The 12,945-nt window shown below is 40.0% G+C and overlaps 1 protein-coding gene across 4 annotated transcripts in view; it reads right to left on the reverse strand.

The window, feature by feature from the left end:
• The window catches only part of ankrd6b (ankyrin repeat domain 6b), a 60,748-nt gene extending 57,899 nt beyond the window's left edge, over window positions 1–2,849 (reverse strand). For 2 of the 4 annotated variants that reach the window (XM_005942103.3, XM_014340001.2), the window contains exon 1: window positions 2,677–2,849. The gene's annotated coding sequence lies outside the window, so the exon portion shown is untranslated. The remainder of the gene's footprint in view (window positions 1–2,676) is intronic. The other 2 variants (XM_005942106.3, XM_005942104.3) reach the window with 1 other exon arrangement.
• Window positions 2,850–12,945: the final 10,096 nt, after the last annotated feature.

A 12,945-nucleotide genomic window follows, 5' to 3' on the forward strand; every position in this document is an offset into this window, starting at 1 on the left:
CTAACCACACCAACACCAGCCCCCTTCCAGGTCACCTGAAGATTTCCACTCCCATTTTCTTCCCTGTTGGGGTCCTGGAGGGTCCCTTCTGCACCACCGCTGCTTCCCACACAGTCGGCCTCCGGACCTGCTTTGGAGCTGCCGCCTTCAACGCAGTCGGCCTCCTGAACTGTCTCGTCGCAGGCGATCCCCAGAACTGTTTTTTCACTGTTGTGGACTCTGTTTTTCCCTCATGTCGCCATGCCTTGTCAAATAAAGCTGCCTCTTTGAGTTATCCCCATGTGTGTTGAGTCCTGCATTTGGGTTACATCCTGCCTGCCATAACACTATCCTTGACAGTAAATCTACAACATGGTCTCTGTGGGTGACCACACACGTGCAGACACACATATCCCATACACAATGGTAACTTTTCGCTCTGTCTTCCTATGTGCAATAGTACCAAGTGCAATCTTCCCAATATAACAAAGTATTTTATTCTATTTTGTACAGTATTTTATTTATTTATATAGTATTTTGTTCTATTTTGTATAGTATGTTCTTTTTTTTTATCTTATTCTATTCAATTGTTTTGTTTCTTAATCTTTACTGCACTTAATAACTTGTACTTTCTGCTGTGACCACAAATTTTCCACTTGGGGGACTAATAAAGGTTTATCTTATCTGCCAAGGTAAATAGTAAATAGGACTACTTTACAGCAGTACTGGGGTATTTATTTTTTTCTAAAGCAATGCAATGCCACTTAGGGCTGTGCGATATGACCAAAATCTCATATTCCGATATAAGAATTCTATCGTCTGATAACGATATAAATCACAAAAATGTAACATTTTCTGTAAATTCTGTGAATCTCGGGCAGCTCGACTTGCGGAAATTGTTTCCAGCTGCGCGTCATATAGCTGAAGTCGAGTGTTTTAACAGATGCATGAAACTATACATTTTTAGACATAAGTTGTAACAGCCGCCGTTTTCTTTGTGAGTATTTATTACACGGCGTGCTGCGGGGAAAAGCCTGTTCTAACGTTTGAGTCTAAGGTTTATTTTTTAGCACCTGGCGGCTCTTTTTTACTTCTCATCCGTAAATAATCTGCTCTTTCACGTGATTCAGTTTATTTTGTCCGTCTGTATTGTGGTTACATTAAATATAAGAGAAAGAGAGAACTTTAAGAAATTAATATAGCCAGTGCAGTGACCATCAGAACGATGAAAAAATATTGCCGTAAACAGTTTATTTTGCGACACCACGAAACAAACGATAGCGTAAAATGAAACGATAGACGTTTTTATATCGTCATCCGATATATATCGTTATATCGAACAGCCCTAATGCCACTTCTGATTTGCCTATGTTTAACTTGAATAATTAGTTTTGAACACGTAAATGTCATTTTTAAATCCATTAACAGTTTCTCAGAAAATACTCTGGCTTATCCCAAATATGCCAATTACCCTTGGGCAAGATAGTAACCCCAAGTTGCTCTCCGATGCATCCATTGGAGTATGAAAGTGCGTGAATGGTAGTCAGTAAGCACTTAAAAGCATAGAAGACAGTGCTTGTGTGAATGGGTAATGTGGCATGTTGTATATAGGAAGAAGAAAAGCGCTATATAAAAATCAGTCCATCTACCGTCTAATCTACATACATATATATAGCACAAAGTAGAATTTCAGTTACCATCATATTCTAATCCTTTTCCCAAAATTTAAGTCAGTTTACACATGTTAACATGAATGAAATTACTGACAAAGAGGGGGGGAAATCAGTTTTACAAGACAAAGGGCAGCCCTGGTGGAGTCTAGATGGGAAAATAGCATTAATAAACAATGAAGCTTTATGACAAATCACATTGTAATTCATCAAAGCTAGTTCACAAGATTTATTTTTTCTGTCTTCTGGATCCAGCTTACTAAATTGTACTAAGCTATCATTTTAAAATATCACTGATAAGCGTTTCCTAATTCCTAATTCCCCATATTAAATACCCTCTTTGCTTATCTTAGCCTAATTTATTTCAAAGTAGTTCTTTTACTCATCGGGTGTAGCTGAACTTGCACCAGCATGGGAACGTTGCAGTGTGGATCCTGAATAATATTTAACTACTGCAGTTAATCTATTTTCATATACCCTTTACATTCACATCAAACTTATTTTGTAAACACTATAATTGTGCACACCGAGGGAATATCTTGATCTTGTTGAACAATAAACAGCATAAGTTACAACAGCTTTCTTACATGTACCAGGGTATTTCAAGCTATAAATGTAAAATTTGACAAAAAACAAACCTATCTGACAAACACTACTTTTCAGAATAATTTATACCAGAGAGGCCCAACGTAAACGACATATCCTGATATTTTTAAGTAAAATAAAGCCACTATAAACTTTGTTGTTACAGTTGTTGTAGTTCGACCTAAATAGAGCAGCTATCCGTCTTTTCCAGCCGAGAAGTTGAAAGGATACAAAAAATAAAGAACACAGAATGTTGAACTCAGCTGTCTATCCATGGAAATATTCAGTAAGTTAACATGATGAAAGTAATTGAGAGCGATAGGGCTAGCTAGTCAGTCCACACGGAAGATTCATCCAATGTACGGAGTGTATACACCGTGTTTACAAGCCAGGCATTCAGATAAAAGCACCCAAAATAAAGAGAGTAAACGAAGAAACTCACCTCGGAGAGAAACGTCCACACGGAACTTGGATTTAGATTGAGTTTCCCTGTTTGCTAGTTTCACAATCTTGTGGACTGGGAAATTGAGTGAAAACAGTCTTTAGCTACTACCGTAACTGCGCACCGCTTTTGCAACCCCCTCCCTCTCTGTCTGCAGTTCACACACAGACCATGAGTGCTGCTAAACCGCACACTTTGATTCCTCTGATAGAATCAGTTTTCTCTCCAACATTAGCTCGTATTTTTGACCCGAGTTTCTCCAACGGGAGTACCAATAATTAGACAGTTGAAACACGCGTTGGCTTTACAGGCAGAATCGAGAAACTGTTTAACTTTAACTGATTTCAGTATTCAACCATTTCATTGTTATCTTCCATTCTATCGCCTGTGTCTGAAGAGGAAAACACCAGAGTGATAATATAGCACACATTAATTCAATTAATTTGTTTTACAGTATTCTTGTAAATATTGTAGTTATTGAATATTTAAACTTGTTTAATTGAAGTTCATAATTATTCTAAAACTATGACATTGACAGCAGTACACTTAAATCGTAATTTACCAGCAATCAAGGATATGTCTTAAGATCTATCTTTGACGTATCAAAATCATCATGATAATCCTTTATTAATTCCAGGGAAATTATATGGTTACAGTTGCGCCAAGACAAGAACAGTAATTAGATACATTAAATTAAATAACACAATATACTACAAAGTTACAAAATATAACAAATAGGTCTAATAAATACAAATAGCTCGAATTATAATTAGAAATATCCCAGCAGTAGTACTCCTGGCTTAGCAGGTGATATGCAGTAATAGACTGGGGTGCCAACCAAAGACACAGTGGTAAAGACTGGAGAGACAATTGAAAGCTTGGAAAGAGGGGCAGCCAATAGGGGCAGGGAGAGCTAACATCTCAGTGTGCTTCTTCCAAGAGGAAGAATGCAAGCTACAGATTCGACATCAAAACCATACCCACAGGTGAGCCAAAAGAGGCAGGGTTGGCATAAGGGGGAGACAAGTGATTCTTTGGGCCCATTACTGACAGAGTCCCTAGAAAGCAGTTGAACACTCTCATTTATTTATTTATTCATTTATTTATTTATTTATTGTTATTTAAGACAATTATTAATTAATTATGACCATAATTGTAAACGTGCTTGTTTCCTAGCATTAGTTGGATTTTTTTTTTATTTTTTTTTCTTTTGCAACAGAATAAAATACAGTCAGCCTTTGACCCTGCCTCCCCCTCTTTATTTCATGATTTGGTTTGGTCCAAATACCAAAGGGGCTCAATTATAGGGGAAGACTTGGTTTTAAAAAAAGAAAAGACAGACAGGTAGGAATTCAATTCATAGCAAAATCTATATGAAAGAAACTGCTTGACTTTGGATTACTTCATTCTAATAATGTGTTTGTGTTATTGCAGCTAACATTTGGTGCAGGCAGACTCTTCTATATAGAAGATTCACTTCATTTATCTGATGACCTGATGCCGGGCCAAACAGAACAAACTCAGGCTTAGCGATCCCACTCCCGTTTCCTCATTCCCACACTCCTGACACTTAAACCAGTGCGACTAATATCTAAAGAAGCAGGTGAGTTCTTTTATGTCAAAAATGTGTCTGCTCTTCATTTCTCAAACTCAAACAACCCTGCAGCATCACTGAGAGTTAAAAACTGTCTAACTGTCTTTCATCTTTAATAAAATCAGTGTGACTTCTTTATCAGGTGTAACAATAAAATTTTAACATCCAGGCATCCATGAAAAACAGGATTTATGAAGTTTAACTTAGTAATACGTTAACAGGGAGTTAGCTCGCTACTTTCCATCTTAAGATGATATACCATGTTCTTACAGGGATTTCTGAAAAATTAAAGCTCTGCCATCACTTTGGACATGAATGAAGACAGAAAACTAAACAGTAGCGACATCACTCAAGTTAGGCTAACTGGTATATAAACCTTTATTAGTCCCACATGTGTGAAATGTTTTGGTCACAGCAGAAAGTACAAGTTAAGAGCAGTAAAAAATCTAGGAAATATTGCAATAACTGCCATTTAGATGTTGAATTCCCAGCAGTAACTTAGTCTGACATTTCTGTAGTTATTGATTACGAGATTCTTGATTTTTCTGACTGGGTGGGTTTAGACAGAATTTGATATTGCTTATGAGAGATCGATGCACTGACTGACCTCCTTAAAAAACTGTCTTAAGAAACTCACTTTTACCAAGATTGAGATGAAGGAAATTGAAATCCATCCATTTAGTAATGGCAGAGAAGCATTCACTAAGGCAGGAGATAGGGCTGTACGATATGACAAAATATATTGGATGACGAAATGAAAACATCTATGATTTATATGCTATTATAATATGCTATATTCTATTATATGCTATCGTCTGTTTTGTGGTGTTGCTAAATACACTGTTTATGGCAATATTTTTCATCGGGGCACAGAGAATACCAGCATAGCCAGTAAAGATTAAGCAGAACCAGGTAGCTCCAAACAGAGGGACCAGTCAAAACAAATCGAGGATCTTATTCCTAAATGAGGGGCCATATAAATAAGCTTTCAAAAATTAAAGAACAGTATTTGTCTCTTATATACAATACATCTATATATACATTGTAAAAGATACTTGTCTTTGAGATGAAGATATAAAGTGATAGGAAATATAAATAAATACAACAGCTCAGTATTTGAAACTAAGTTAAATTTCACTGCTGTAAGTTTTTAATTGAATACATTTCATTTATTAATGTAATAAATTTAATATTGGCATATTACATTTACATTACCTAAGGGAGATGACACTAGTGTCATGAACAACATTAGATAATAAACAAACATAATTTTTCACTGGTGCAGCCCACTTAAGATCAAAGTGGGCTGTGTGGCCAAATTTGTAAAATGAGCTTTACACCCCTGGTCTAGACTTTCAGACTAAAGACATGCAGGATCATCACTATGTTTTGTGATCTGAGAAGGGATCCCCTTCACCAAAAGAGTGAAAATCCAAAAGAGAGAAACACAACTGGCGTCTAGATTAAACCTCATCCTTTTCATACTCACCACAAGCTTCATGTCCTAAACTAAAAATGTGCATAAACATTCCCATTTATTCTTGTTATCATTGCAATTATAATTACCCATTATAATTACAATAGACATGTGACCCTTCCATTGCTCTATAGCTGACAACAAACCAGCTAAACAACAAAAACAGCTAGTTATAAGCTAATATTATGCCAGTGTCCAAAGAACTGCATAAACGTTTGAAAGAGCTTATGAACTCAACTCACGGTGGCAAAAGCAACAGTGCATATTGACAGAAAAGTTCAGGATATGCTCAGCAACTCACCTCAGTATCGCTATTATCCAAAACAAAGTGAAGTTCGCTGTTTCATTAACTTGTGTTAGACTCTAACAAAATTTTATAGCCTCCTCACTACAGATGAACTGTGGCCAGTTGTTTGTCCTACAGCAGCCACTGTACCTATTATAATGCACTAGAAATCAGAGGGATAGAAAAACAGAACTCAGTTGACTGCAATTTGGAATCTACTGACACCTAGTGGTGAGATTTTACAAACTAAAACTTTAAGTTGCACTTATAAGGGTTAACCCTCCTGTTATGTTGGTTTCCAGGAACACCAATTATGCTCCTGGGTTAATTTGACCCGGGGCAAATTTACTCATCCAAAAGTGTCAGAAACACTGGCATTGGTTGTTTTACAATTTTCTTTTATAATTTTGATTTTTTTCATTTTCTGTAGTGATGCAGATGACATGTGACATCTCTTCTGTTCTGAGTCAATCTGACCCGCAACATAACAGGAGGGTTAAAGGTGGGGGCCACAGTAGCAGGTGAGCTTGAGATGAAGCTGGGGGATCAGCAGGAGCAGTGGCGGTGGCACTAACCGATCCAGGACGGTGCTGATGCCCAGCCTCTGTAGGACAGAGTTGTCCAGGTGTCTGTGCAGAAAATATGCAGCAAAGGAGTGACACAAGGGAAACTCCGCTATCTTCGCCACCACTACGCATCAGACATAGCCTGTCTGCCTAGTTGTCTCCAGCAACCACTGAGAAACCGCTTGTTTTTTCACATTCACTTCTCCTTACACCCCAGTTTTCTTTGGTTAGTAAAACATAACCCCCACATTGACTGGACTGACAATAAAATTAACAGTTGGAGTTTAGATCAGGTTCCACCAGCTCCATCTCAGTCACTACACCTGCCCCCAATTGAACTTCTGTACCCTCTGAATATCATGATTTATAGGTTTTCAGTACAGATAAAGCTTTCTCCCTGCCACCTCATAGACCTTATGTGTCACGGTTCTGGGTCCGTTGGACCCAGTATTTTGAGTTATGTTTTGGTTTTAGTTTGCATCAGGGATTGTTTTCTTGTTCTCTTGTGGTGTTTATGATGATGATTATGATGTTTATTATTTGAGTTTCATGTTTAAGGATTTGTTCTCTGTTGTATCTCACGTTTAGTTTAGTTCAGGTTCCATGTGTCATTCTGTCTGTCTCTCAGTGTCAGGTCTGCGTCTTGGTGTGGTGTTCTCATTTCCTGTTTTATTGTGAAGGTCTGGGTCTCATGTGAGTGTGTTCAGTTTTACCTCTATCTCGTCTTGTTGATCATTCCCAGCTGTGTCCACCACCTGTGTGTAATTCCCCTGTGTTTCTCTGGGTGTATTTAAGTCATGTCCTCCGTTATTGTAGTTGCTGGTCCGTCTGTGTTTCCACCCTGCGTCATCTGTGTGTTTCCCTGCCGTCACCATCTTGTACCGTCGTCCACCTTGCTTCATGTTTGAGTTCCGGTTTGTATTCAGTAGTTTAGTTGTCTCCAGTCTAGTTTAGTTCGTGCTCCATTTGCTGTTTGTCTATATTTATTTCGTGTCCAATAAACCACCTTCACTCCTCCACTACTGCCTGCAATTGGATCCTCATTTATTATTTTTATACGGCTCATCTCACTCGCCGTGACATTATGACTGCACCATAGACCTCCTACCCAGCACACCACTCCTCTCCAGCCAGCTATACAACCTGTAGCAGCCAGAGAGGGTCAGGAGCCTGTTAGGATCATCTGTCCATCTTCCACTCTGGTAGGTGCCAGTTTTTTCTTTGTGGATAAGAAGGATGAGACACTGAGACCCTGCACTGACTATTGTGGGCTAAATAAATTCACTGGGAAGAATAAGTACCCCCTGCTGCTAATCAGTTCTGCTTTTGAGGCCCTATAAGGAGCCACTGTTTTCCCTAAACTCGACCTCTGTGATGTTTATCATTTGCGAGGGGAATGAATGGAAGAAGACTTTTTACACTCCTCTTGAACACTTCAAGCTCCTGCTGTGTTCCAGGCTCTGGTAAACGATGTTTTGAGAGGTTTTCTGAATGCACTCATCTTTGTTTACCTTGATGATATATTAACTTTTTGCAGGTCTCTGGAAAAAGTTAGGATTGTAGAGTGCAGCACCTGTTGGAAAATAGAGTCTATGTAATGGCTGAAAAATGTGAATTCCACTCATCATCTGCCACTTTTCTGGGCTACATTCTCACCAGAGGCCAGGTGAACACTGACCCAGTCAAGATTAGGGCTGTGATGGAGTGGCCCACACACACCTCCCAGAAAATGTTTCAACGATTCCTCAGCTGCTTATGGTGAAACTGGCATTGGAGGAGCGGCGGCATTGGCTGGAAGGGGCCGAGCATCCATTTATTATTTGGACTGATCATAAAAATCTCAGCTAAAATGTTAAATACCTGTCAAATTTGCTTGTCTTTGTTGTTTGGACAATTGAATTGAAACATTTCTTTTCTGCCAGCGTCCTGAAATGAAAATCCCGAGGCCCTCTCTCTCCAGTATTCAGAAAATGCCAGCGGTAGAAGCCACAACTACTTCTGCCCTCTTCCTGCACCGTTGGTTCATTAACTTGGGACATAGAAGAAACCATCCAATGAGCTGCAAGACAAACTTGACCCAGGCTCAGCCCCCACCCTCCCCACCAATCATTGCTATGTTTCTGCTGCTGCATATTCTGCTGTGATCCACACTGCCTGCTTCGCCTGCCACCACCTTGGGGTGCTTTCTTCTCGACTACGTGGCAGCATGCACGATCTATGCAAGAAACAAAAGAAGCACGCAACAGGTGTCAGGCATGCTCCAGTCTCTTTCCGGTCACACATTTCTCTCGACTTTGTCACTGGTTTACCCACCTTCCCTGGTAAGACAGTCATGTTATCCATCATTGACAGATTCTCAAAAGCCACTCATTTTGTCACCCTGCAGAAACTGCCTACTGTATCTAAGCCTGCTAAACTGTTTTCAGGTTAGATGGAATCTAAGTAGCAATCGTATCAGACCAGGGGCCCCAGTTCACCTCATGAGCCTGGAGGGATTTTTGCACCACTCTGGGAGCCTAGGTATATTGGAGTTCTGGCTTTCATCCACAAACAAAAGACAGAAAGGCTCAACCACGAGCTTGAGACCCTGCTCTGCATCACTACAAAAAAAATCCCTCCTCTTGGTTCACATGGTTATCCTGGGTCAAGTATGCTCATAGCTCTCTTACCTCTTGTGCCATAGGTCTATCCCCACTCGAAGCATCTCTAGGCTACCAGCCACCTCTGTTCCCAACCACTGAGATTTACCTAGTTTCCTGGGTACAACATCATCTCCAGCAGAGTAGATAAATCTGGGAGCAGAATTGAGAAGCTTAAAATAAGAAATATGCAAAAGGTATAGCTCACTGCTAAGCACTTTCCCTTGAAATCCTTGACCCACAAATTGGCTCCACGTTACATTGGTCCCTACGAAGTGGATTCTGTGATCAGCGCCACTGCCACAAGTTGCCTTCAACACTATGCATCCATCCCACTTTTCATGTCTCACAAATCAAACCTGTTCGGTCCATTCTATGATGCCCTGTAGTCCACGTGTAAAAGTGTCCTTGGACAAGATACTGATGCTGATATTGCTTGGTAAGTGCTTATGAAGAATAAATCAGTTAAATGTGTTCTTTAGTACACAAAACTTTGAGTGTTCAGTTAGAGTAGAAAAGTATATATGCAAAGCATTTTGTTTACCATTCTGGTAGAGATAATGGGAAGGTGGCACGCACTAGACATGTATATAATAGGCTAGGCTGACATATCAGTGTCATCTTTTTAAAAAAAAAAAATTGATCTTTGGCCTTTTTCAGCTTTATTGGACAGAGCAGTGAAGAGTGACAGGAAAGCGGAGGGAGAGAGAGAGAAAGAGGAAGACATGTGTCAAAGAGCCTCTGGTTGGACTTGAACCCAGACTGGCAGCTCTCCGCCATGTGGCATAGGGTTGCCAGCTCATCCCAGCGAGCTAAAATGGCACCCTATCAGCATCTGAGTTTGAGTAGTCATTTTCACTACTCAAACTCAGAAGCTCACAAGTGATACGTTAGTTGTTTTGTTTTGTTTTTTGTTTTTGTTTTTTGCCTGTCCTGTTTGTCACTGTAGCAATCAGAGTTATTGTCTGAAGACTGATAAAAATGCCCAACAGATTTATATTCCCAAGTGGATTATTACTGGTCTACTTGATTGATCTTGTGTGTTTGTTTGTAACTTTTAAGTTATTACAATAGGAACAGAAAATGACCATGGGATAAGAAAGGGAAAGACGTAGACAAGAGAAGTTTAGAAAAAGGAGAGGGAAAGAAAATTGAGGGGAAGATGGACAGTGAGAAAAGACACAAAAAATTTGCTAGAAGAAAACAAGTAAAAAGAGAACAACACAGTAGGGAGACCACAGCTACGACCTAGATAAGCATAACTAACAGTAAATAATAAATATTATATGCTACTGAGCAGCACACAAGACCGAAACTCAAGATATGTTTAGAGACAGCAGCCAAGGAAGATGGTGTGTGTCTGAGCACAACTCTGTGCACAACTGTGGGCGTGAGCGCGCTTGTATTCAAAAGGTTTCTCCATGTAACTGTCTAATAGTAGGTGTGGGAAGCCATAGCCCTGCCCCCCAGGTCATGAAGTAAAGTGATTTGTTAGTTGATATCGGGAGTTTCAATTCAGTCACAGTAAATTTACTTTTCTTGCCCCCACCTCTGAACTTTGATGTGGAAGAATGCTTCTCAACAAAGGCTGTACAATGAAATTTACCCTTCTCATGTCTCAAATTCGTAATGCAGAAATTTGAGTCTGCATTACATCATAACCTCCTGGTTTTGCTGTTGAGTTTTGCCATGGGAAACACTGAGGCTGGGTTACATCAACCTCTTTGAAATCTAATTCTAGCTATACTTTTGATCAACAACCCTTCCTTTAGCAGTATAGAAAAAGCTTAAAACATGAGGAGAACCACAAGGAAATATTGTATTTTAGCTGGTTTTTGATTTGGCTGCAAAAAGGATACCATGATGAAATTAAATAACATGGGAGATGTTCCACAGACTCCAAAATAGCCATTGCTTATAGCCTTTTATTTCACTGCAACAGTAATTCCCCAAGTGTAGGCTGGGGCTCACCCAGTTGGTCAGTCTAATTACAGAAATGATAAAAATTCTGCTTAAAATTACTTAGAAATGTTACATATTATATACATTTGTTCATTTATATAGATACTGAATTTAAACTGGTAATATGAGGCGGTTCCTTTGTGATGTTACTCATTACGCTGACCTCAGTTTCTTTTACTTGTACTGAAGTTTGTGTCCTAGTGGCAGGTGGATCACACATTGTTTTAACAGTTTGCATATGACTGCGTAACATTAGCAATTTATAGCCAGGCCAGCATGCTATACAGGAACATCTGTGCTGAGTATTGCCTGGAAGTCTTGGGGTCAAAATGGGAGACGCCCCCTAGAGTGGTGGAGAATGACCAAGCTAGTCCAGATTCAGACAGACAAACTGGTGATGGCTAACCAACCAGACACAGTAGTGGTGAGCAAGCAGAGGATAGATGTTGCCATGGTCTGTGAGAGTGTCTGAGGTTTCTCCTCTGCTAGCTGTCCATCCTGGCTCATCCTCATTCCCCACCTGCCGTGGCTACAAGCAAGCCATCAATCAGCCATCCACTACTTGAGACTGGCGTTGACTTCCAATCTCTGCCAGACCCTCTGCTACCCCATAGTGGCAACTTGGCTCTTGCATACTTAAATCTAACAAATCCTCTTTTGTATAACCTTGTGTCTCTTTGTGTTTCTTGCTACTTCTGTCCAGGACCATTGCCCACCACACCTACAGTTGATTCTCCCCTTCTGGATTCCTCTCTCCGCTCACCCGAAAGAGCTCACGGACTAGCTCCTCTGACAACGCTCACACAAACTCCCTCTGCCTGCCCTCCTCCCTGCCATTCATCTCTGGATCACACAGGTCAACTGGATTGACTCACTCTTACCCTGTCGGACACTTGGACGGTTTCCCCCCTCCTTCCGGATCCTGGTCTCCCATCTAACCAGTAAGCAGTTTCCTTAATTTTAATTATTACCTGGCATTTCCTCCAGCTCCCTCACTAATCCCTCTCAAACATACTACCACAAAACTCGGACATTAGAACAGTCATTTTCACTTCTCAAACTACATTTCTCATTTATACATTGATCAGATTTACATTTTAATTGAGCTTTGATTAAAAATAAACATGCTTTATTATTAGGAAATAGAAAAAAGCTCCGTTTTACCACTAATCATTTTTAATGATATAAAGGTGGATATTAAGACCTTTGAACCTCTCTTAGTTATGAGGCTGCCACAGGGGGACTTTAATCTCTTTCTACCCCCTAGTATCACAACACTATCTTCCTGATGTAGTCATGGATTTGTTGTTTCATCCTGGATGATCGTCCTAACACTCACTAGTTCTTGGACTCCGTATAGAAATCCAGCACCGTCTTATCTCATTCACTCACGTACACCAACACACGCACCCAACAGGCCATTTTTAACACGGACAGGCGGGGAGGGGAGCGATTCTTCTGCGTCTCATAGGGACCTTGATCACTAAGGGACGTAGATATTAAAGGTAGGAGATTCCCTTCCCTGCTACCCCCAAGTGGTTGCCACTGTCTCAGCTTTAAATGCCTCAGCTTTATAGATTTTAAATATTTCAGTATTGTTTTGGACGGATGAGACATTTCAACTAAGGAAAATTGATTGCGTTTGGACAACAAAAGCTGTTTTGAATGAATGAATCCAAAATAGATCCAGATGGCATGAGCTGTGAAATGACCAGAGCTGAACTGGATCCAGGACTGATCCGCTC

Source organism: Haplochromis burtoni, unplaced genomic scaffold (genome assembly GCF_018398535.1).
Source record: "Haplochromis burtoni strain Fernald_Lab_line unplaced genomic scaffold, NCSU_Asbu1 Contig_317, whole genome shotgun sequence".
Classification (NCBI taxonomy): Eukaryota; Metazoa; Chordata; class Actinopteri; order Cichliformes; family Cichlidae; genus Haplochromis; species Haplochromis burtoni.